This window comes from Onychomys torridus, chromosome 1 (assembly GCF_903995425.1).
Source record: "Onychomys torridus chromosome 1, mOncTor1.1, whole genome shotgun sequence".
In the NCBI taxonomy this organism is placed as follows: Eukaryota; Metazoa; Chordata; class Mammalia; order Rodentia; family Cricetidae; genus Onychomys; species Onychomys torridus.
In genome coordinates, this window is record NC_050443.1 from 7732773 (window position 1) to 7756480 (window position 23708).

Here is a 23708-nt window from a genome sequence, read left to right on the forward strand (position 1 = left end):
CCAACTCTTAAATTTTTTTTCAGCCCTTCTCTTCCATATATTTCTTATATTCCCTGGTGGGAGGTTGATGCAGATGGCTTATCCACAGTTGAGCACTCAGAGTTAGTTATACTTGGCACTTTGGCCAGTTATGAGTCTCTGTATTAATCAGTACCCACAGCATGAAAAAGCTTCTCTGACCAAAGTAAAAAATAGCTTTGAAAAAACCCCACAAACCTATTTATATCTACAAATATTTAGAATCCAGTTTGACAGCATGACCATTTTGTGAAACAATGGGTTTCTTTCCATGGCCTGTGATTTCCATAACCACAGGCTTTTGACCAGGTTTACAGTACCCAGGCATGAATTCTTTCCCATGATGCAGGCTTTATAGCCAATCAGTGAGCAGTTGGTTACCCCCATAACTGTCAGGCTGTTAGAAGATCAGTATTGTAGAATTCAGTGTCCACTTCTGGGCAAAACCACTGATGCATGGGCAGCATTAATTAGACTCAGAGGGTTATTAGTTATAAGAAAAAGAGGACATGACATTGAGAAGGGAATGGAATAGGGTAGGGTCACTAGGGAGAGTTAGAGGGAGGTAGTGGTAGATTGATATGATCAATATACACTAAATAAATGTTTGAAGCTATCAAAGAATAAGATGTATTTTTTAAGATAAAAAACAAAAATAACAACACGCACAGATGAAATTTGGGAAGAATAAAGGATATCTTAATTAGAATGGCAAATTAGAATTGGACAAAGTTCCTTTTCTAAGAGGGATCTTCCCAGCCTGATTCCATTTCCATCACAAGGGCACTTCAACCTTTAACAGAGGGGGATGCAGCAAAATGGGGAGGTGTAGGGAGATGAGGGTAGACTGCTTAGCTAAAGTCAAGGTTCATAGGCTTGGTGAGTTTCTTAGTGTTCTATTGCTGTGAAGAGACACCATAACCATGGCAACACTTATATAAAAGAAAGCATTTAGTTGGGGCTTGCTTACAGTTTCAGAGGTTTATCAGAGAGCATGGTGGCATGCAAGCAGACAAGGTGCTGGAGAAGTAGCTGAGAATTTTACATCCAGAACTACAGTCAGCAGGAAGAAAGAAACTCTGGGCTTGGAATGGGCTTTTTGAAACCTTAAAGCCCACCTTCAGTGTCACACTTCCTCCAACAAGGCCACACTTAATCCTTTCAAATAATGCCACTCCCTGATGACTAAGTAAGTATTCAACTATATTAGCCTATGAGGGCCATTCTTATTCAAACTACCACAGTGAGTGAGGATGGTGTGATGAAGGAACATAGGCAGAGAAAGAAAGAAAAGAAAAACCTTAATATTATGGCGTATTCACCAGAGAAGATTGCTTAGACATGGGTTTAAGCCAATAGAAAGTCTTTATTATATAAATATACCAATTTTCTTTATCCATTCTTCAGTTGAGGAACATCTAGGTTGTTTCCAGGTTCTGGCTATTATGAATAAAGCTACTGTTGTAAACATAGTTGAGCAAGTGTCCTTGTGGTATGATTGAGCATCCTTTGAGTTTATGCCCAAGAGTGGTATATCTGGGTCTTGAGGAAGATTGATTACCAATTTTCTGAGAAACCATCATATTGATGTCCAAAGTGGCTGTACAAGTTTGCACTCCCACCAGCAATGGAGGAGAGTTCCCCTTGCTCTACATCCTCAACAGCATGAGCTGTTGCTTGTGATTTTGATCTTAGCCATTCTGACAGGTATAAGATGTAATCTCAGAGTTGTTTTGATTTCTCTGATGGCTAAGGATGTTGATCATTTCTTTATATATTTCTCAGCCATTTGAGATTCTTTTGTTGGGGGTTTTCTGTTTAGATCTGTTTAGATCAGTTTTAAATTGGATTATTATTATTATTATTATTTGATGTCTAGTTTCTTGAGTTCTGTATATGTTTTGGAAATGGATGGAACTAGAAAAAATTTCCCTGAGTGAGGTAACCCAGACCCAGAAAGATAAAAATAGTATGTACTCACATATAAGTGGATATTAGCTCTAAAGTAAAGGATAAGCATGCTACAATCTACAGACTCAGAGAAGCTAGGTTACAAGGAGGGCCCAAAGTGGAGAGAGACTCCTAGATCCCCCTGGGAAGGGGAAATAGAATATATCTTATTGGTGGACTGGAAGTAGGTGGGTATGGGAACATGAGGGATAGAGGAAGGGGTAGGTATAGAGGGAGAATACTGAAAGAGGTGACTGGAAATGGGGTGCATTTGGGGGTCAGATAGAAACCAGTGCAAGGAAAACTCCCAAGAGTCTACAAGGATGACCCCAGATAAGACCCCTAGCAACAGTGAATACATAACCTGAACTGGCCATCTTCTGTGACTAGGCCAGACTTCTAGTGGATGGATTGGAGCACCAATCAGCAACACAGTCTTTGACCTACAGTCTGACCTGCCTATGGGAGGTGCTGGGGTAAGGGTGGTGCAGAGATTGTGGAAGTGGCCAACCAATGACTGGTCCAACCTGAGACCTATGCCATGAGACCAGACATTTGCACCAATCTTTGAGTTTCTAGAAAGAAAGATTAGCCTTCGGGGACATCTAAGAATTCTTGGACCAAGATCAAGTCTGATCTCTTTGAGTGAGAAATGTCTTGCACAGGCTCATGTAATTGAATACTTAGTCCTTAGTGAATGACACTGTCTTGGGAGGTTGTGGAACCTTGGAGAAATGGGTCTTACCCTATTGACAGTTAGATGTGGGTCTTGAATGTTATATATTCTTTCTGGTGCCAGCCTGAGCTCTCTGTTTTCTGATGCAACAAGATGTGAGAAGCAGCAGTTGCAAGCTCCTGTCACTACAGATGAAGATGCTCCAACTGCCATGCCTTTTCCACTGTATTGGACTAACATTTCATAAAAACATGAGTTAAGATAAACCCTTCCTCTTTTAAGTGGTTACTGTTGGCTATTCTGCCATAGGACAGAAAAAGTAACTGTAGAAGACTCAATTACATTAGGCCTAGAGAGATGGCTCAGCATTTAAGAGCATTGGCTGTTCTTCCAGAGTATCCAGGCTTAGTTTCTAGCATTCATGTTGTGCAGCTCACAGCTGCCTATATCTCCAGCTCCAGGAAATTAGGCATCTCCTTCTGGCTTCTGTGAATACCTGCATACATGTATTACTGTACATTTAGACACCCCCATACACACAAAGACCCCCATATCTACCATGTGTCTTGTTCAAACAGAGAGTTGAGTTCAGGCTTTTCTTTTGTGGTTATACCATATTTTCCTTCTGCTCCTGACACAAAAAATCCACTTGAAGCAGAATGTTAAATACTGAAACTGAAACATTGGATGAATAGGGGTCTTTGGGATGGAGACTTTGTCTCAAGTGGGTTTATCACAGGAATTAGGGTGTTGGACATTCATGGTCATACAAAGCACCAGGTGTTTGTCTCATGAACTAAAAAAAAAAAAATGAAGTCCACAGTCAGCAGAAGGTTAGTTTTAAAAAGGAATTTTATTCTTAAAAGAAGGCTTACAGGAAAAAGTTTTAAAAAGTTACTGCAGAGATAAGGCCAGCTGGGATTCCAGTGCCAGTGGGAGGGGACCCCAGTGGGTTGCTTTGGATCCACTGCTCAGGAATTTTTTATGGATCTGGCAGCAGAAACTGGATAAAAGGTAGGGTAATTTTTCCTGAGGTTAGTTTGAGTACCTTTGGGGAACTCCACATTCTCTGCACATTGCCCTGGCCCAACCAGGTGACAACGATGAGCTGTTCACATATGGTGTTCCCTACTTGGGGGTACCTATGCATATGTACTGAAGGCCCCAGGTGTGATCTTAGCTCATCCACTGGCTGTCACCAACCCCAGACTGGGTGCCCACTCTTGACCTTGCATGTGTTGCTGGTATTGGACTTCGTTGGTGTCTGCTAGTTGTTAATTAAACCATGTTCATAGTGTTTCTCGGTTTTGTGACTAGTTTGTCATTTTACCCTGGACTATTTCCCTTTATGGTCTATGAGAAGTCCACATAACCACAGCTACCAAGATGTAGCTGCAGTTTTTCTTGGGTATATCTTATTTAGCTGCTTGTATGCTGGGTGGTCTGGGGTGGATAGGTGGAAGCTTTTTTTTGAAGCCGTCTTTAGTTTCGTCTGTGACCATAAGCACTACTAGTATAGTTTGGTCTGCAAGAATAAGTATTGTTAGAATACATGGAAGACAACAGGGGCTTCTGAATGTTCCTCCGGCAAAGGGCTTTCTGGGAGCCAGACAGCCTATGATACTGTCTCTCCTCTTAGCCCTACTCTTCCTCTTATTTGGCCAGTTTGATGATCTCACACCCAGGTGCAAGCCCCTTTACTTTCTTTCTTAAGTGTTCAAGACCCCACTGCCTTAACTTTAGCATCCTAGCATCCCCTTTAGGCTCAGCTGGTTATATCTGTCTATCTGTCTGTCTGTCTATTATTGATTTATTTGAGATAGGGTCTCACTATATAACCTTAGCTGGCCTGGAACTTGCTATGTAGACCAGGCTAGCCTAGAACTCATAGAGCTCCTCCTACCTCTGCCTCTCAAGTGCTGAGATTAAAGGTGTGAGCCACCACACTTAGCCCAACTTGTTCTTATAGTAGTGATGCAGCATTTCTAAGGCTGATTAAGTTGGAAAGATGTGCAATGATGGTGAAGTAGGTTCCAGCTACAGTGTGATGTCTTCCCCTGAATATATTCTTCTTCTCCCTGAGAATACAAGGAGTGGCTTGATAAATAAGTATGCAGTGGTTTAAAGTACATTATAAATCACAAATAAAAGGGTTTTTGTCTTTTATTTTGAAATATTCAACAAACTTTCCTTTATAAGAAAATCTTACATTAGAATAAACAGGCAGTAAATCTTTGTAGAGCTCTTTCATGACTCAATAGAAGAACATTGGCAAAGAAGTCATGAAGCTATTAAATTCATTGTCTCCTACTTCTTTTTTTTATTTTAAATACATTTATTTATTTATTTATTTTTCATTTTATATACCATCCCCAGTTCCCCCTCCTTCCCCTTCTCTCACCTCCTCACCTCCCTCCCACTCTACCCCCATCCACTCCTCAGAGTTGGTAAGGCCTCCCATGGTAGTCAACAAAGTCTGGCATACCAAGTTGAAGGAGAGCCTAGCCCCTCCCCATTGTATCAAGGCTGAGCAAGGTATCCCACCACAGAGAATGGATTCCCGAAAGTCAGTTGTGCACCTGGGATAAGTCTTGGTCCTGTAGCCTGGGACCACAAACAGATCAAGCCACACAATTGTCACCCACATTCAGCGGGCCTAGTTTGGTCCTATGCAGGTTCCCGGGCTGTTAGTCCAGAGTCAGTGAGTTCCCACTAGTACTTGTCAGCTGTCTCTGTGGGTTTACCCATCATGATCTTGACCCCCCTCTTCTTCTTCTTCTTCTTCTTCTTCTTCTTCTTCTTCTTCTTCTTCTTCTTCTTCTTCTTCTTCCTCCTCCTCCTCCTCCTCCTCCTCCTCCTCCTCCTCCTCCTCCTCCTCTTCTTCTTCTTCTTCTTCTTCTTCTTCTTCTTTTGAATGCCGAATGCCATTTATTGAAGGAGGGAGGGGGGAGTCTTAAATACAGGCTTACAGCACAATGGGAGAATCCCAGAGGGCAGAAGTTTGCTTCTGACTTTTTTTTTTTTTTTTTTTGGAGCTGAGGATTGAACCTCAAGCCTTGCGCTTGCTAGGCCAGCGCTCTACCACTGAGCTAAATCCCTAACCCTGCTTCTGATGTTTTACAATCTTCCATCTAAGCTGTTAATGCCAGTGTGCTGGATACACAGACAAGGAGCTTCCCTTAAGCATTCAGGAGGGTGGAATCTCACAGGGAATTAGCATAAGGATTATATCAAGGTCAAGGTCAGCAAGCAATGCAACAGTTACCCAAAACAGGAGCAAGGGCCCTACAGGTCCCCTCTTATTACTAAAAAATGAGCTTCTGACTTAGGTTGCATGGGATGTCAGCAGGTCACCTTACCCGTCATGGAGACACCTGTCCAGGCCACAGAAGCATTCTGTCTTAGGTTGGTGAGCACCCCACAAGAATTACCCATCTCTGAATACTCATTATCATACAGGCTCAATAATGTGAGAGCTGCAGAGTTAACTGTTGCCAAAGATCTCTAAGTGGAGCTGGGCTTGCAGTCTGTGTGTTCGATACAGAAATGACCAATAGAAGTCTTAACCCACTCACAGCCAGTAAACTAAAGGCAACTGAGTCATTCCTTCCTTAATGAACCTTACTGCAAATTGGAGTCCTTGTAAGATGGTATCCCGAAAGCAAATGGAACTTGAGTTTGTAAATTTATAACTTTCAAAGCCAATCGAAATGTATATAACTATTGATTTAAATTTGTCATGCCCAATAGAATGAAAGATTAATTAACTGTGGTAGCTACTTTTGCTGCCAGGGTCTCCACTGTGCTAACTGTGGTAACCAATTACGAAATGGCAATCCCAGAAACAGTAGTAGTGGTGGTCATCATTGTTATAACAACAACAATGGCAGCAGTGATGTCAAATTCTCTTCTGGAGCATGTGGGTATCCATTGGCATGGACACAACTCCAGGAACACAAACCGCTGAGGCCCATTATTCTTGATCCCAGTGTGACTTAAGCTGGCAGCTTTGCAAAAGAACAACTAAACCATAAAGGAAAAACAGACAGCTCACAAGGAGCAGAACTAATGGTCTCATAATGGCTACATTCAGGCTCACGAATTTTAAGGTATCTTCAAAGGGGGCTAAATGAATTTCAGGAGGCCAAAAAATGTTGCACAGAGCCACTCCTGAGAAGTAGGTACTGCTCCAGCTTGAATAGGATTATGAGAATGAAAACACTTAGCTGGCATGCTACTGTTACTAAATGGAGGTCAGGGATCTTCAGTGTTATCCTTAATCTCCTAGGTGTCTGTGTGACATGTTCTCAAACATACTTGAAAAAGCAGTTACCATACATTACCTTCTGGAGAATCCAACCGCATAGCCGAAGTTCCTAGGCTTATGTTAATGCTTGCCAAAGATGACCCTATTGGGCTTTCAATCCCCATTGGTATTGGAAGGGGAGAGGTTTTCACAAAGGTCCGAAAGGTCTCTGCCATGTTGGGCTTCAGCTGCAACCACAGGGTGCACTCAGCGCTCAGACACTCTATGAGGAATTTCATTGTCCTTAATATTGTAATGTTTCATTGAGGGTTGCTCAGTAATTGAGTAAAACCAAATCTTATTATAAGCAGCAGTCATCCTAGGGTCCTCCATGCCATATATATAGCTTTATGGTTCTGTGGGTTGCAGTCTGCTCGTTTTTTGCTTTCTATCTAGAATTCACTTATGAGTGAGTACATACCATGTTTGTCCTTCTGGGTTTGGGTTACCTCACTCAGGATGATTTTTTTCTAGTTCCATCCATTTGCCTGCAAATTTCATGCTGTCATTGTTTTTCTCTGCTGAGTAGTATTCCATTGTGTATATGTACGACATTTTCTTAATCCATTCTTCAGTTGATGGGCATCTAGGTTGTTTCCAGGTTTTGGCTATTAGAAATAATGCTGCTATGAACATAGTTGAGCATGCATCTTTGTGGTATGGTTGAGAATTCCTTGGGTATACCCAAGAGTAGTATGGCTGGGTCTTGAGGTAGTTCGATTCCCAATTTTCTGAGAAACCACCATACTGACTTCCACAGTGGTTGTACAAGTTTGCACTCCCACCAACAGTGGAGTAGTGTTCCCTTTGCTCCGCATCCTCTCCAACATTGACTGTCATTAGTGTTTTTGATCATAGCCATTCTGACAGGTGTATGGTGGTATCTCAGAGTCGTTTTGATTTGCATTTCTTTGATGATTAAGGATGTTGAGCATTTCATAAAAGGGTTTTTTTAATGGATTTCAAGACTCAGTAATTAGAAACAGCTAAGTGAGGAATAAGTAGACACCTACTCCCTCTTGGCTCAGAAAATTAATCATGAGCCTCTTGGCTTCACATTTATGGGAATAAATTTTGTGAGAGAGGAACCTGTAAGATAATCTTGCTGTAAGGGAAAGAAGTTGGGAGGATTATGAGGAGAGGAAGAGGAGAGAGGAGGAGAGGTGAGGAGGAGAAGATAAGGAGGTAGAAGAGAAAGAGAAAGAAGAGGAGAAAGATAAAGAGGAGAAGGAGGAGGGTGAAGAGGGCTGGGGTTCTCTTCAATATTAGCCATAGACTGGAGAGCTCTCTGGCTATTTTTGAATATGTACCCTGTTGATAAGGTACTCAGAATTCCAAGCCTGTTCTTTGGCTATTTTCTAGTCAGGAAAGATAATTCTTACTACTAAGACACACTGCAGATCTGTCACTAACTTGGGATCATCCATAAGAAGCATGCATTGTGAGGACAAATACTGCTGAAGCCACCAGAAGTTTGCTGTGCTGGAGGGTGAGGTTGTGGATTTTGTCCACACACTGATGAAAACGTTTCTCCTGTCTTCTGGAGTCTACAAGTTATGGGGTTATTAGGTTAGTGGATCCAGAAGGATCTGCAGAGGATTTTTATAAACTAGCAAAGACAGAAGGAAAAAAAATAAGGAAATGGTGTACAAAGCTAGTTTTGTGGTGATACTTGGTGAGTTCTAGGCTGAAGCTAGGGATAAGCACCAAGTGCCAAAGGAAAATAACTCAATGCCACCTTTCCTTTGGTCATCCACTCAGTGATAGAGACATTGAATTAGCAATGGGGTGCCATAGCTTCTGGATGACCATGGAATTATTGGTCATTATTTCCAGGTTTTTTTTTCTTTTTGCTTTGTAGCAGTAGGGGATTGGAACACAGGGACTTCCTAATGGTAGGCAAATGCTTTAATAAGCCATATTCAAGCTTCTTATCATTGAATTCTAGGACAGCACTGCATAGTACAGCTGATCCATGCTCTTAGCCCTTCACTGGGGCATTCTAGTCAGGTGCTCTGTCACTGAGCCACACTCTAGCCCCTCACTGGTGAACTATATCCCCAGTTCTCCTCTTTTTTTATTTTGAGATAGTATTCACCAAGCTGCCCAGGCTGACTTTGAACTTGCTTTGTAGCCCATGAAGGCCTTGAAGTTGACATCTTCTGGCTCAGTCCCCCTGTATCTAGGACTGTAGGCTGTCCTTTTCTGTTATCTTCTAGTTTGAGAAATTCCACTTTTCTATCTTTTAACATAGATGTGTAACTTTGTACACTCCCCGATGTGGAGTGATACCTTTCTGGGTCTAAAGGGTTTACCCATCTCTCTCCTCTCTTCTCCTTTGCAAGAGAAATAAATCTGAGTTTCCTGCAGCCTTCTACCTGGAGAAGTTCTTCTAGTTTCCCCTCCTCTTCATCTCATCTTCAGAAAGTGAAGGCTACCTTTGTGGTTGCCTGAGTGGTTCAGGGGCACTGGAAGTTCAGGGGTTCTGGAAGGAGCAGCTTTCACATTTTTCTCAGCATTGCATCCAAGTGTGTGACCCATTTCACATTAGTAAGGAACTTAATCTGAGCCCCTATCCTCACCTTAACATCAGCAGTGTATCTAATTGTGGTCTTCATCGGAGTTGTAAGTGGTTGCGTACCATGCACAGTTCGTTCTTGGCCTGTCTGTGGTGCAGTTAAAATACTTCTTGTTACAGAGGAATGAGAAGTGGCAGAGAATGACAGGAGTCAGTGCTTCAGAAGGACCCAGGGAGCAGAAAGGGATTGATCAGTAATTGTTCCCAGGACTTCACACTGTCACAGAGGCTTGGGCTTCAGAGCCCACCGTAGACTCAAAGCTGAGTGAATGCTACATGTGGTGGGGGTGCTTGGGTTCTGCAAAAGGGCTGCAATTGCAGGGGAAAGAGAGCCTTTCTCATGTAAGACTAATATCCCAACAACAAGCCATCTCTCCAGCTTCTCACTGGTGGAGTCTGGGCAGGTGCTCCACCACTGAACCATACTCCAGCCTCTCACTGGGGGATTCTAGGCAGGGGCTCTACCACTGAGCCAGATGATTGGTGCTGTCTCCTTCAGGCTGATTATGATCTGTTTAAATCAGGGCAGCTAATATCACCCACAGGAGACCTTTATGAAATCATGTCTATTATTTTTTCCTCAAGTAGAGTGTAGAAGGCTCAAGCGACTCATGGCACTCACAAAACACGCTACAAGGATGCTCTCTCCCTGGATCTCTGACCAAAAAAGGTCAGCTGGTTGCTTCTCAGCTTCTCTGATATAGCAGGTTTTCACCCCAATATCTACTCCCAAGTCTTTATTGGTAAATAGAAAAATAGATACTTAGTTAAAAACCTACATATTGTGGAATGGAAGTTTCTTCAGGCCATGGCCTGAATGGCTGGTGGAACACTGACTGTGGAGCCTGTGGAGCCACAGATGGTAGTAACGTATCAGAAGATTCAGGTGTAGCTGCTAAGCGACAGAAAAGCAACAGCTGGATCTCATGGAAGCATTTCCTCAACTGAGGCCCCTTCCTGTCTGATGACACTAGCTTGTGTCAAGCTGACACACAAAACCAGTCAGTACACTCCATATTCACTCTTGTGGCCCAAACCTGGTCAGCCTCCAGCTACCACACAGCCCACACAGCCTCCACGGCTCACACGTCACCTCACAGGATTTTTAGTATTGCATGGAGTCAACTTTGTAGTTGCTGAAACACCACACTTTTATCTCTTTGCTGTTGTCTGTTATGCAGTTAGTATTGGAGTTTGTGCTGGTTTAAGTAGGTATGCCCCCACCCATAGACTCTTGTGTTTGAACAGGGAGCACCGTGTGGCCTTGTTGGAGTAGGTATGGCCTTGTTGGAGTCCTTGGCCTTGTTGCAGTAGGTGTGGCCTTGTTGGAGGAAGTCTGTCACTGTGGAAGTGGGCTTTGTGGTCCATATGCTCAAGCTATGCCCAGTGTGGGACAGTTCACTTCCTGTTACCTGTGGATCAAGAGGTAGGACTCTCAGCTCCTTCTCCAGCACTGTGTTTGCCTGCATGCCATCATGTTTCTTTCTATGATAATAATGGACTAAATCTCTGAAACTGTAAGTCAGCCCCAATTAAATGTTTTCTTTTATAAGAATTGTCATGTTCATGGTGTCTGTTCACAGTGATAGAAACCCAAACTAAGACAGACTTTATGGTAAAAGGTAGTGAGAAAGAGACATTGTGCATAATCTGTGCAGAACAGAGTTCACAAATAGCTTAGCTTTCTTAGGCTACCCACAGGGAAGAGTTGTTTTTATCATCAATCAGTCAATCATCAATCAAACAAACTGATTAATTACAAACCTCAGGTTTGGAAGAGTCTTTTCCCATTCATTTCTGAAACATTTGTAAAGTCTGGAACATAGACCAGGCCTCTATGACTGCTCAGCATTTAGAATGCTAGGGGTCAGGACTCCAGAACCACACGCTGTTGACAGGAACTTTACATACCGAACCATTTCTTCAAGATATATGGACACTTTTTGAAATAATACTTAGCTTTAGTGATTAAAAAATTACTTTTTGGTGGAAAGCTTTTGACTATTTTTTAATATCTCAGCTTTGCTATCTTTCCATGTATTTCTTTTTCTTTTCTCTGGTTTTAGGGACAGGGTTTCTCTGTGTAACAGTCCTCGCTGTCCTAGAACTCACTTTGTACACCAGGCCCAGCCTTGAACTCAGAGAACTCACTGTCTCTGCCTCCCAAATGCTGATGTGCACCACTGTGCTGGGCTACTTATTACTTTGCTTCCATTTATTTCTGTCTGTCAGTCAAATAATTAGGACTTTCTATCTATAAATTTGATTTTAAAATAGTGAAACAAATGTTATATTTATTATAAAGAGGGGTACATTTCACCAGAAGCTCAAGATCAATGGTACCAGAGAAAAGAAAATCTTAAATATTCAAAAGCAGGAGTTAGTAGGAAAAATTTAACACTAAGTGGTTGGTTCAAACAAGCCTAATCTCTTTTGTATTTGTGAACAAAAATATCAGAAATCATGCAATCCTAAAAACATGTCCTGGAATTTCTCTTTTCTCCTTAAAAAAAGATTTTGTTCTGGTGGAAGCTCCACCTCAACTCCCCTCCCTTATCTCTCTCTCCCCAAACCCTGCTGCTCCCCCATAGATGCTCAAGACCACTCCCACAGGATATTTAAACTGCACCTCAGAAAAGAGATATATGGTTTTTCAGTCTCTCTTTCCTGTCTCCTTTCTGGGGTCTGGAAAATCACCTGGGAGCATTTTATTAAACTGGGACTTTTTCTTAATTTGGTTTGATTTGGTCTGATTTGGGTTGCTGCATTGGTGGAGAGGACTACTGGGGTGCAGAAACTTTTCAGATTTCATTTTTTATTTTAATGCAAATGTGTATGTGTCTCTATGTGGGTGTGTACATATGAGTGCAGTGTCATGGAGGCCAGCAAAAGGCATAAGACCCCTGGAGCTGGAGTTACAGATGGTTGTGAGCCACTGTGTGGGTCCTGGGAACTGAATTTCAGTCCTCTGTAAGTGTAGCTATATTATGACATCTTCACTTTGAGAGCACTACTTTAACACTGTCATTATTAACTTTATTACCTATTATGGTATCAGCATCCCTAATGTAAACATCTAATATTACAAATTCTAAATGATTATGGCCACAACAGGCATCATTTAATAGGCTGTGATCAAAACACAGATATCTTAAATATTGTATTAAATGACCTATAGGATCTTTATATAAATCACATAAATGAAATCCATGCTTAGCTACTCCCCCACATAGCTCATTAAATATGTATAGTTATTCCAAAATATGAAAAACAAAAACTGCAGATGCTTCTGGTCCTGAGTGCTTCAGCAAGGATACCTAACTGGTATTAGCATCCAGTATTTGGTTTTCAAAAACATTTTCTTTTCTTTCTTTTATTTTCTTTTGGTTTTTTCAAGACAAGGTTTCTCTGTGTAGCTTTGGAGCTTGCTCTGTAGACCAGACTGGCCTCGAACTCACAGAGATCCTCCTGCCTCTGCCTCCCAAGGCATATGGCACGACTGCCCAGCTCAAGAACATTTTCTATGTATATAAATAGTAATTTTTAAAGATCTGGTTGGGGCTGGAGAGATGGCTCAGTGGTTAAGAGCACTTGCTGCTCTTGTAGAGAACCTTACTCAGTTCATTTTCCAGCACCTACATTAATTGGCCCACAACTATCTGTAACTTCAGCTCCAGGGGATCTAACACCCCCTTTTTACCTCTTCAGGCACTGCACCCATGTGGTACACATACCTATATGCAGGCACACACATACATATAAAAAAAACTTTAAAAACTTTTCCAAAAAGACATAGTCATATGTAAGGATGTTATGCACATTAACATGATCCCTTTGGAAATCTGCCCTATTGAAAGCATGCAGACAGAGAAATGTAACTATGAGAAATAAATTTTATCAGCTTTCCAGACTACAGCACTGTGTAGTACTTCCATCACAATCTAAAAGTTGATGTGAGTGAACACCAAATGGCATTCTATGGAATAAAGTGCAGATGAAGAGAAACCTTCCCATGTAGCAGAAAGGGAAGATACAACTCAGTGTTTTCTGAAAGACGAATCAGAAAAGAATCATGCCAACAAATTAAGTGAGGACACAGCTTGATTTGAAAGTTTGTGTTCCTCACATGCATAGCTTGAAATCCCAGACCTCAGCTAAACTTAGAGGCTTGTGCTTGTAATACCCAGTTCTCAGGAGACTGAGGTAAGAGAATTGCTGTAGTTCAAGGCCACTTTGGGCTACATAGTAAGTTCCTGGCCAGCATGGTGGGACCCTGTCTCAAAAACAAAACAAAACAAAACAAAACAAAAGAAACAAACAACAACAAGATAAATAAATAAATTAGTCAATTAAAAGCAACCCCTCCCCCATAGTCCTTAAAGTAATGTCATTAAGCACTGAGAGGTCCTGAGGGTAAATCTCTTATTAAAGAGACCCCAGGTGGCTACTCCCTAGGATCATGTGAGATTTACAATGCAAAGTTGTCATTTGAACCATGAATGAGGGCCCTTATCAGACTCTGAATCATCCAGTGTCTTGGTTTGCAGGCCTCAGGCTCAAGATATGTGAGGAACATGTTTCTATTGTTCATAAGCCACCCAGTCTCTAGTATTGTGTTGTAGTAGCACAAATAGATTGGGGGTTCTCATGATGGTTTGAAGGCTGCATAACTGCTCTGTGAATCTAGCTCACTAATGATATGCAAGCTGTGCCTACTTTATGTTTAGGTCAGGAGGACTAGGGAAAGCGTTGTTTTAGTTTGATTTCTGTTACTGTGATTAGACACGCTCTAACCAAAAGCACATTAAGGGAGGAAAGGGCTTCATTTCACATTACAGTTGCAGCCTATCACTGAGTTAAGTCAGGCCAAGAACTCAAGTAGAAACTTGAAGGCAAGCTTGCTTGTTGTTCCACACAGCATTACCTTGGACCAAGGCACTCACTTCATAGCCAAAGATACACAGCAGGAACTACAGAGGGTGCTGGCCCAGGACAGCTTTCTTTTTTAAGAAAAGTAATTAATTGATCAGGTAATTAATTAATTAATTAATTAATTTTACAGCCTGGCTGCAGTTTCCCTTCACTTCTCTCCTCCCCATCCCTCCCCCACCTCCTTCTGTTTCCAACCCCCAATCCACTCTCCCATGGATCTCAACAACACATGGCATTTCATGTTGCAGTAAGACTAAGCACCTCCCCATGTATTAAGACTGGGCAAGGTGACCCAGTGTGAGGAGTAGGATCCCAAAATCCAGAAAAAGAGACAGCACCTGCTCCCACTGTTAGGAGACCCACAAGAGGACCATGCTACACAACTCTAACATGCAGAGTGACTAGGTCAGTATCATGAAGGTTCTCTGGTTGTCTGTCTAGTCTCTGTGAGCCCCTATGAACTCAAGTTAATTGATTCTGTGGTTTTTTTTTTTTTTTTTTGTGGTGTCCTGAGCCCTCTAGTTCCTGCAATCCTTTCTCCTCCTCTTCTGCAGGATTCCCCGAGCTCCACCTAATGTGGCTGTGGGTCTCTGCATCTGTTTCCATCAGTTGCGGAATGAAGCCTCTTTGATGACAACTGGGCTAGGCTCTAATCTGTGTGTATAACAGAATAGAGTTGGGCATAATTACTTTGATATTTCTTTTCTCCAATCATGCTTGGTTCTATCCTAGGTCTCTGGGTATTCCAGCCTTTGGGTCCTGTTGCTCCAGGCAGTGTCAAAGGTGGGCTTAGTCCTCTGCATGAATTTTAGGCTAGACCAGTCATTGATTGGCCACTTCCTCAATCTCTAGCCCACCCTTACCCTAGCATGTCTTATATGCAGGGCAGACTGTAGGTCAAAGGTTATGTGACTGGGTTTGTTTCCCACTCCCTCCACTTGAAATCTTGCCTGGTCACAGAGATGGCCATTTAAGGTTCTGTATCTGTTTTTGCTAGGAGTCTTAGCTGGAGTCATCCCTTGTGCCAGGGTTTTACCTGGCCCCAAAAGCCCCTCTCTTTCCAATAGTCTCTTTCAATACTCTTCCCCTGCATCACTTAATTTTCTCATCCCTATCAGCCCTCAGTTCACTCACTAAATACCTTCTATTTCCACTTCCCAGTGAGACCTGGGCGACCCTCTTGAGCCCTTCTTGATTCTTGGCCTCTCTAGGTCTGTGGATTATAGCATAATTATCCTTTATTTTACAGCTAGTATCCACTTATGTGTGAGTCCATACCATATTTGTCTTTCAGGCTAGTTTCCTTACGTAGCCCAGGACCACCTGCATAGAGATGGCACTGCCCACAGTAGGCTGGGCTCTCTTACATCAATTAACAATCAAGACCTTCCTGCACAGATATGCCCACAGGCCAATCTGATCTAGGTAATTCCTCAAATGAGATTTCTTCCTCAGGTGACTCTAGATTGCATCTAGTTGACAGTTAAAGCTCACTAGGACATGTTTCAGATACAACAAAGGTAAATAAGGTATGTCATTCCTGATGAGTGGAATAGGCACCAGCAATGTTACAAAAATTCATTTTAGTGTTTGACAAGACTGTTAGATAAACAGGGACGCATAATGACTCTATTGAAATATCATAGACTGAGAGAAAAATAAATCCCTTCCAATGGTCTTTTGAATCCTTCTGATTATGAAAAGGGAAAGCTTCAATTTAATGTGGCTACATCTCTATATCTAGTTTCATAATCTCCCCTTTTAGTAAAAAGGAGGCCAGGACTTAGCTCACAGCCTTATTTGAACAGTAGTATCTAATGAAATTTGACAGCAGGCTTTTCATAGAACTTTTTATTTACATTCCCCATGCACAGACAGTACTGCTGACTGTTTTATTCTATCAAAGAAATGATGAATTTATTAACATGAACTAAAGGTGATGGGTACTTAAAGACAATGCCAAGTAAGTAGTAATTTTTGGTGGTATCTAGATGTGGAAAACAAAGAGAAGGTGGCATTTGAGTTGTTAAGCTTGGGAAACTCAATCCCTTGATATTTTTATTTTTCTGTATGAAAATGAGAATTTCATGTTTTAGTCAATATGTTAATAGACCCCAGAATGGTGAATTAGTCACAGTTAATGCTGAAAAAAAAAAAAAAAACTGACAGAATAAACCAAGTTTAGAGAATACCAGAGGAAATAAAGCTAAACAGATTTAAAAAAAAAAATAAGAAGAGGTGAAATGCAAACTAGAGCCAAAGTATGTAGAATGTTACTTAATTTTTTCACCACTCAATGCTAGACACTTACTGTCTGATCTTACATCCCAGGGAGTGCTGTTCTTGCCAACATTTACATATTCACACCACCTAAGGAGTCATGTAAAGTTAACACCATGTTTAGAGTAAAGATGGAATGCCTGTTAAACTTTCTTGTCTGCTAATCCAGGTTCACAGCCTCCATTCTTCATTTCTCTGATTTTCCTGTTTTATTTTCTATTTTCCTATTTTGCTCTCTCCTTTAGTGATGCAATGAGGGAGTCCACAAGTAAAATAATCTGGTAGGTAATCCCTCCACTCCTCCCCACTTCTCCAATACTCTGTAGTAGAAAATGATGTTTGATATCTTCCAGCTCAAAACAATGATCAAGGAATCCTCTGGCCAGCATCCTCTGTCATCTGCCAGTTAAGTACTCATCTACATGCTTGGTGAAGGAGGGGAAACTGCATTCCTTACTACCATTGAGTTTAGACAATTTTTTTGGTTGTTACAACTGGTGGAGAGTCAGATCGTTCTAGTTCTAGCATCTACCACTCCCCTACATCCCATGATGCACAGTCATGCTCTCCAGAGTGAAGAGTCACTGGGTTCTAAATTTAAAATAGGAGCACGATTGGGAAACTCTAAGAGAGAGTTCTGAATCCCTGGGAATAAGAGAGATGAAGCAAAAGACCTTGTCCTCTGTCTGCCAGAAAATGCTTTTCTACACAATTTGCACCATGATGTGTTAAATGAACTTAAACATTGAAAGATATATTGTTAAAATAGTTAGTCCTCTACTAGTATGGATGAGCAGCAATATGAAGTCCATCTTCAAGCTGTTTGCAGAATTGCCTCATCCCTTGTTCTAGACTATGAGGGATGCATTAGCAAGAATGAAGAGACTTCTACTTTTGAACTGGCTTCAGTTTCCTAAGTAACATGCTATTTCCTACCTGTGACTCTCAGAGATGTTGTGAAGTTTAAACAGATTTAAATCTTGAAACGACTTAAAGTATATATGAAGCATAAGTGCTGCTTAACAAGCACCAGCCTCCTCTGTCATGATTATCACTGTCATGTCGTTACCACTACCACCACCACCGCCGCCGCCGCCGCCGCCGCCGTCGTCGCCATTACCACCACCATCATCATCACCATCACCAAAGTGTTTCCTCTACCATGGGATGCACTAAGTACATGGTAGGTTGTAGAGATGGAAAGGGCAGGTGGCCTCTGGGCATGGAATTAAGGTTATCCTTCAGAGCTGTTAGTAAGAATCCAAACATAATGAATACTATTAGCCATCTGTGAAGCAACTCAGCAGATGGCCTAATCTTCTTAACTGGGTTACAATCCTCCATAATCCAGACCCTCCTGACCTGTGTGTTCTCACTCTCTGATGAACATCTCTTTGACCTTACCCTATGGTATCTCTGGTCTTTTATTCTCATGTCCTTTATCCCACCCTGAATGCCATTCCTTTTGTACTATCTGTGGTTCTTGTTCTTTACCCATGACAAACTGCTCACTGCCTGCATCATTAGTCTTTACCATGCTTTATTCTGCATATCTCTGAAAGAACTTCCCAATCTGGAAGTATTGTCTATGATCTACAGTCCCATTTAGTGTAAGCTTTTTCAGTGGGGGTGCTAGATTTGACTTATAGCTGCATCCCTTGTTCATAATACTGAACCTTGAACTTAAGGTCACTTAACAAATATGCACTGAATAAACAAAATGCACCAGTAAATCTGTGCAGAAGAGATATGGGGATAGCAATTTTTCCCTTCATGAATATTGGTGTGTTCTTAGGGAGGCCTGACCAAAATGAGATTGGGATCCCATAACTCCTTTCAAGGCTGTCTCCCACCAGGCTTCCTATTTGGCTTCACGTCTCCAAATTTTTAACACCTTCCCACAGCACCATAACCCACAGAGTAAGGCCTTGATAATGGAGCTTAAGAAGGTGGAGACACTGTGGTCAGGACATAAAATAAATAAATAAACAAATAAACAAACAAACAAATAAGTAAATAAGCAAACAAATAAGTGAAAAAAAGAAGGTGGAGATGCACAGGACCAAAATATAGGAAGGAACATGGAAATAAATCAGATGTTTAACTGATGATATTTTCGAATTTTTCTGTTATAGTAGCAACCCTACCCCCTAATGCTTAGGGAGTCACACATTTGAAAATACAAAATCAGTGTTCTATTTTAGATAATGGTGGCCTCTAATAGTCTACAAGGGATCCTGGGATTGAATAATCAAAGTCTGTAAATTTATGAGTGTTTTTTTAGGCCTTATTCAGAAAAAGAGTTGTCAGCTTGCAAGGACTCTAATGCAGAGCCATGTCCCCACTTCCAGCCCCTCTGTGATGAATTCTAGGCAGGTACTCTACCATAAGGGTACATTCCCAGCCCCCTCTTTACCTTTTTTTTTGAAACAGTTATCTGGTTATATCATCCATGCTGGTATCAAACTCACTCTGTAGTGCAGACAAGCCTTAAACTTAAAATCCTTCTACATCAGCCTCCAGAATAGCATTGTAGGCATGTGCCACAGAGCCCAGTTCTTTTTCCAATCCTTATTGTACAAGTAAGAAAACTAGTACTGTGTTGTGCATACAATGAAACAAGGCAGAGCCAGTGTTCTGCCAGAGTTTCATCCAAAACCCCAGGCACACTGCATCCTTAATGGTGGTTTTATATCTTTATGCAGTACATATCTCTCTTGGGCCAGTTTTTAGAGTCAGTTAATGTTTGCTACTTACTGTTTTCATCAACCATACTGACTGCTGTTTGTTTCCTTCATGATCCACAAGCATATCATCTAAGCAACAACAGAAACCCAAGAGCTGGCAATTGTGGGAGCCTATAAGTGACTCAGTTTCCAAGTTTGAATCTTAAGTCTATTTTGAGTCAATAGAGCTCAGGCTTGTTTGCTCCAGGGCTCTGAGAAAGTCCTGATTAGCCCATGGGAAAGAACATACTATCTAGCTAAATGCAGGCTGCTGATGCCAGCTGGAGGTACATCATGATAAAAACTGCCTGCTCTTTGACCCAAGGACAGGATTGATAGTTGAATGCCTGTGATGTGCATTGTTCCACTTTTACCCTTCAAGTTTGTATATAAGCTGTGAAATAAACTCAGGCACTGTCTGGCATTGACTGAAAGTCCTTTCAACTCTGTTCTGTCTTCTTTGTCTCTACAATCCACATGCCTCCACCCAACTACCTGGTTAACTCATCGGCTGGTTCTGACAGGAAATGAGTTGTCTGGGTTTGACTTGATGCTCAGCTGCCATTTCTACTTGTTGCCCCCACTTATTTAGTGTCTATTGAATTTATTTTTATTTTAAAAAAAAGTTACTTAGTAGCTTGGCATGGTGACACATGCCTTTAATCTTAGCACTTGAGAGGCAGAGTCTCTCTGTAGTTAAAGGCCCACCTGGACTACACAGCAAGTTTTAGGACTGTCAAGGCTACATAGAGAGACTTTGTCTTAAAAACACAAAGAAAATTACCATTATTACTATTATTATTATTATTATTATTATTATTATTTTGTGGTGTGTGTGTGTGTGTGTGTGATGTCACATGTGGATATCAAAGGACAACTTTGTGGGATTGGGTATCTCCACCTTGTGTAGGTTTTAGGTGTCTAGAACTTCCATCCTCTAGCTGTCTCAGCTGTTCTCTATCTACAAGTTGATGATAGGATTTTTTTGGATTAAACCCAGAACCTCATGTATTCTAGACAATCATTCTGCCTCTAAGTCACCCCTCACTCACTCACTAGTGGACTCTAGGCAAGTGTTCCAACACCAAGTTATAGTTTCAACCCTTCTGAAGGCCTCATTTTTTTTTTTTCCTGAGACAGGGTCTCACTATGCAGCTCTGGCTCTGACTGTCTTGGAACTCACTATGAAGACTAGGTTGGCCTTGAACTCACAGAGATCCACCTACCTTTGTCTCCTGAGTGCTAGGATTAAAGGCTTGTGCCACTATTCCTGGTTCTTATGAAGGCCTCCTTAATGCATGCTTTTTTGCATTCATTCAGAAGCACATTTTTAAAAAAATATTAAAAATTACATCTTTTATCTTTTTTGATTCATTTTATGTTTTTTTTATTTAAATAACATTTTCATTTATTTTACATACTGACCATATTTTCCCCTCCCTCCTCTCCTTCCATGTCCCTCTCTCCATTCCCCTTCATCTGCTCACCCCCCAACTTCTCATCTCTCTCCCTCCCCTTCCACCCTTCCTCCATGTCCACTCAGACAGGGGCAAGCCTCCCATGGGCTTGAACAAAGCATGGCTCATCAAGTTGAGGCAGGACCAAGCTCCTCCCCTCTACTGTAGTTAGATTGGTGATTACCCTAATTGTTATCAGAGGTACTCTATCCAGTAACTGATGGAAACAGATACAGAGATCCATAGCCAATTACTGGGCTGAGCTCTGGGAGTCCTCCTGAAGAAAGGGAGGAAGGACTGGTAGACTAGGGGGTCTTAATGGGAGAACCCCCAGAGACAGCTGACCTGAACTTGTAGGAGCTCATGGACTCTGGACCAACAGCTAGAGAGCCTCCATGGGACCGACCTAGGCCCTCTGAATGTGTGTGACAGCTGTGTAGCTTGGTCTCTTTGTGGGGCCCCTAGCAGTGAGAGCAGGACCTGTCCCTGGCACTTAACTGGCTTTTGGAAACCTGTTCCCCATGCTGGATTATTTCTTTTATCTTTTTAGGGTATAAAAAGTTACATAATTTCCCACTTCCCTCCAAACCCTCCCATATACCCTTCCTTGCTCTCTTTCAAATTCATGGCCCTTCCCCGCCCTCCCCTCCCACTAATTGTTGTCATATATTATTAAATACAATTCCAGAAGCAATCTTTTGTTGAACTCTTATAATGTAGGGGATGAAAAGAGTAGGCTTTGAATGTAAAGCACTGTATGAAGCAAGCACCTACCTCCACAGTTCAGAGAGTCCATGAAAAAGCCAGATAGGAGGTGACAGATAAATACATGTTCTTGGTTGATCATGGATATGAAAAAGGAGACAGAGGAATAACTAGAGCTCATTTACTTTTGACTGAGAAGTTCCACTGAGTATACTGTACATAAACTGAAATCTAGGGGTGCAGAAGGCAGAGAAAATGGATGCAAACATATGTATCCATGTGGAAGGAGTGGGGGGAAAAGCAGGTTATTAGATGGAGAGTCAGACGTGATGAAAGGACTAGACCTGTGAACAAAGAACAGGGGTGGAGGGATGCTTGGTGTGGAGGATGGGGCAGGTGCCTACAATACACGGACAGTGTTCCTTGTATTCTAAGTAAAACTGGAAGCTGAAAAAGGGACTAAAATGGGGATGTTAATTTAAAATAATTTACAGACCAATCTATGGTCCATACCACAATCTTCTACATGAAGCTCATTTCTTTCTTTGCTTTCTCTCCATCCCCTCTTCCTTCCTTCCTTCCTTCCTTCCTTCCTTCCTTCCTTCCTTCCTTCCTTCCTTCCTCTTTCTCCCTCCTTCCTTCCTTTCTTTTTTCTTTCTAATATTATTTGTGTGTGTGTGTGTGTGTGTGTGTGTGTGTGTGTGTGTGTGTGTGTGTGTGTACATATGTGCACATGTGCATTTGAGTACACATGCACCTATGGTGCTCAAGTGGAGGCCAGAGGACAACTTTGTGGAGTTCTTGCCATGTAGCTTTGCTTGGATTGTAGGGATTGAACCCAGGACACCAGGTTTGTGCAGGTACCTATCTTTCTGTATTAAAGCTCATTTCTTATCTCTCTTCCCTTAATCTGTCATGGGTGTGCTTGACTTTACCTGATTTTTTAAAAATGGTATTTTTATTTATTTGTTGAGAATTACATACATTTACACATTATATATATATATATTTTTTAATCATATCCATGGACTATATCCACCTCTAAATCTTTCTAATGCCCTTGTGCTGTTTCCCTCTCAACTTCATCTTTTCTGTTTTTTTTTTTTTTAATATCTCCACCCCAATCCAGTTAGTGCTTCCACACATGAGTCTGGGGCCACTTAGGGAAGCATAAATGACCTACCAGCAACACATCCCCAAAGAAGAAGAACTCTTTTTCCCTCAGCATCTATCCACTGTCAATTGCTCCTCTGCCAAGGGTAGAGCCTTGGGGTATCCTTCCCCATTCATGTTAGAATTTTGACTGTTTAGGTCACCACCATAGGTGTGAGCTGATGTGTGCAACAGAGTCATGCATCCGACTGATTTTGCACGAGCATAGGTTTCCTATGTGACAGAACATTTGCATTTACTCTATCTGTGATGCTTCTCTTACCCACTAGCCACTTATTATTTTATGTAACAAAGGGGATTTTGTGCCATCACAAGATTTTGCAAATGGTAAACAATATCAAATGATTGAAATTTACTGATGATTTCAAATGCTCATTAATCTACTTTGATTGGGTTTTGGATATTAATAGAAAATATTTTTTTGCCTCTGACAAGCATCAAGCTGTGAGATGAACTTTGGTAGTCAAACACCCACCCCTGGAACATGGGCAAAGGTTAAGCTCATCTCTGAGCACTAGGCATCTAGATACCCAGAGGACATTTTATCCCAAGCCCTAGGGGATAGATTTGTTGTAGAGGAAGAAAAAGCATGCATGACTCTGAAGAAAAATCATAGTGAGACATGGATATGAGTTTTCTTAGTCTTCAATAAGGGAAAACAGACCCACCTCAAGATCTTTTTTTTTTCCTTTTACATTTATTTATTATGGTGTTCTGCCTGCATGTATGTCTGCATGCCAGAAGAGGGCACCAGATTTCATTACAGATAGTTGTAAGCCCCACGTGGCTCCTGGGCATTGAACTCAGGACCTCTGGAAGAGCTGCTGGTGCTCTTAATCTCTGAGCCATCTCTCTAGCCCCAGAAGATCTTATGATGTAAGAGGAAGGTTCAGGAACACTCTGAGAA

The 23708-nt window shown here is 41.6% G+C and overlaps 1 protein-coding gene across 1 annotated transcript in view; it reads left to right on the forward strand.

Annotated features, from left to right (window-relative positions):
• The window catches only part of Bsph1 (binder of sperm protein homolog 1), a 56445-nt gene that overhangs the window by 4053 nt on the left and 28684 nt on the right, over positions 1-23708 (forward strand). The gene's annotated exons all lie outside the window — the stretch shown is intronic.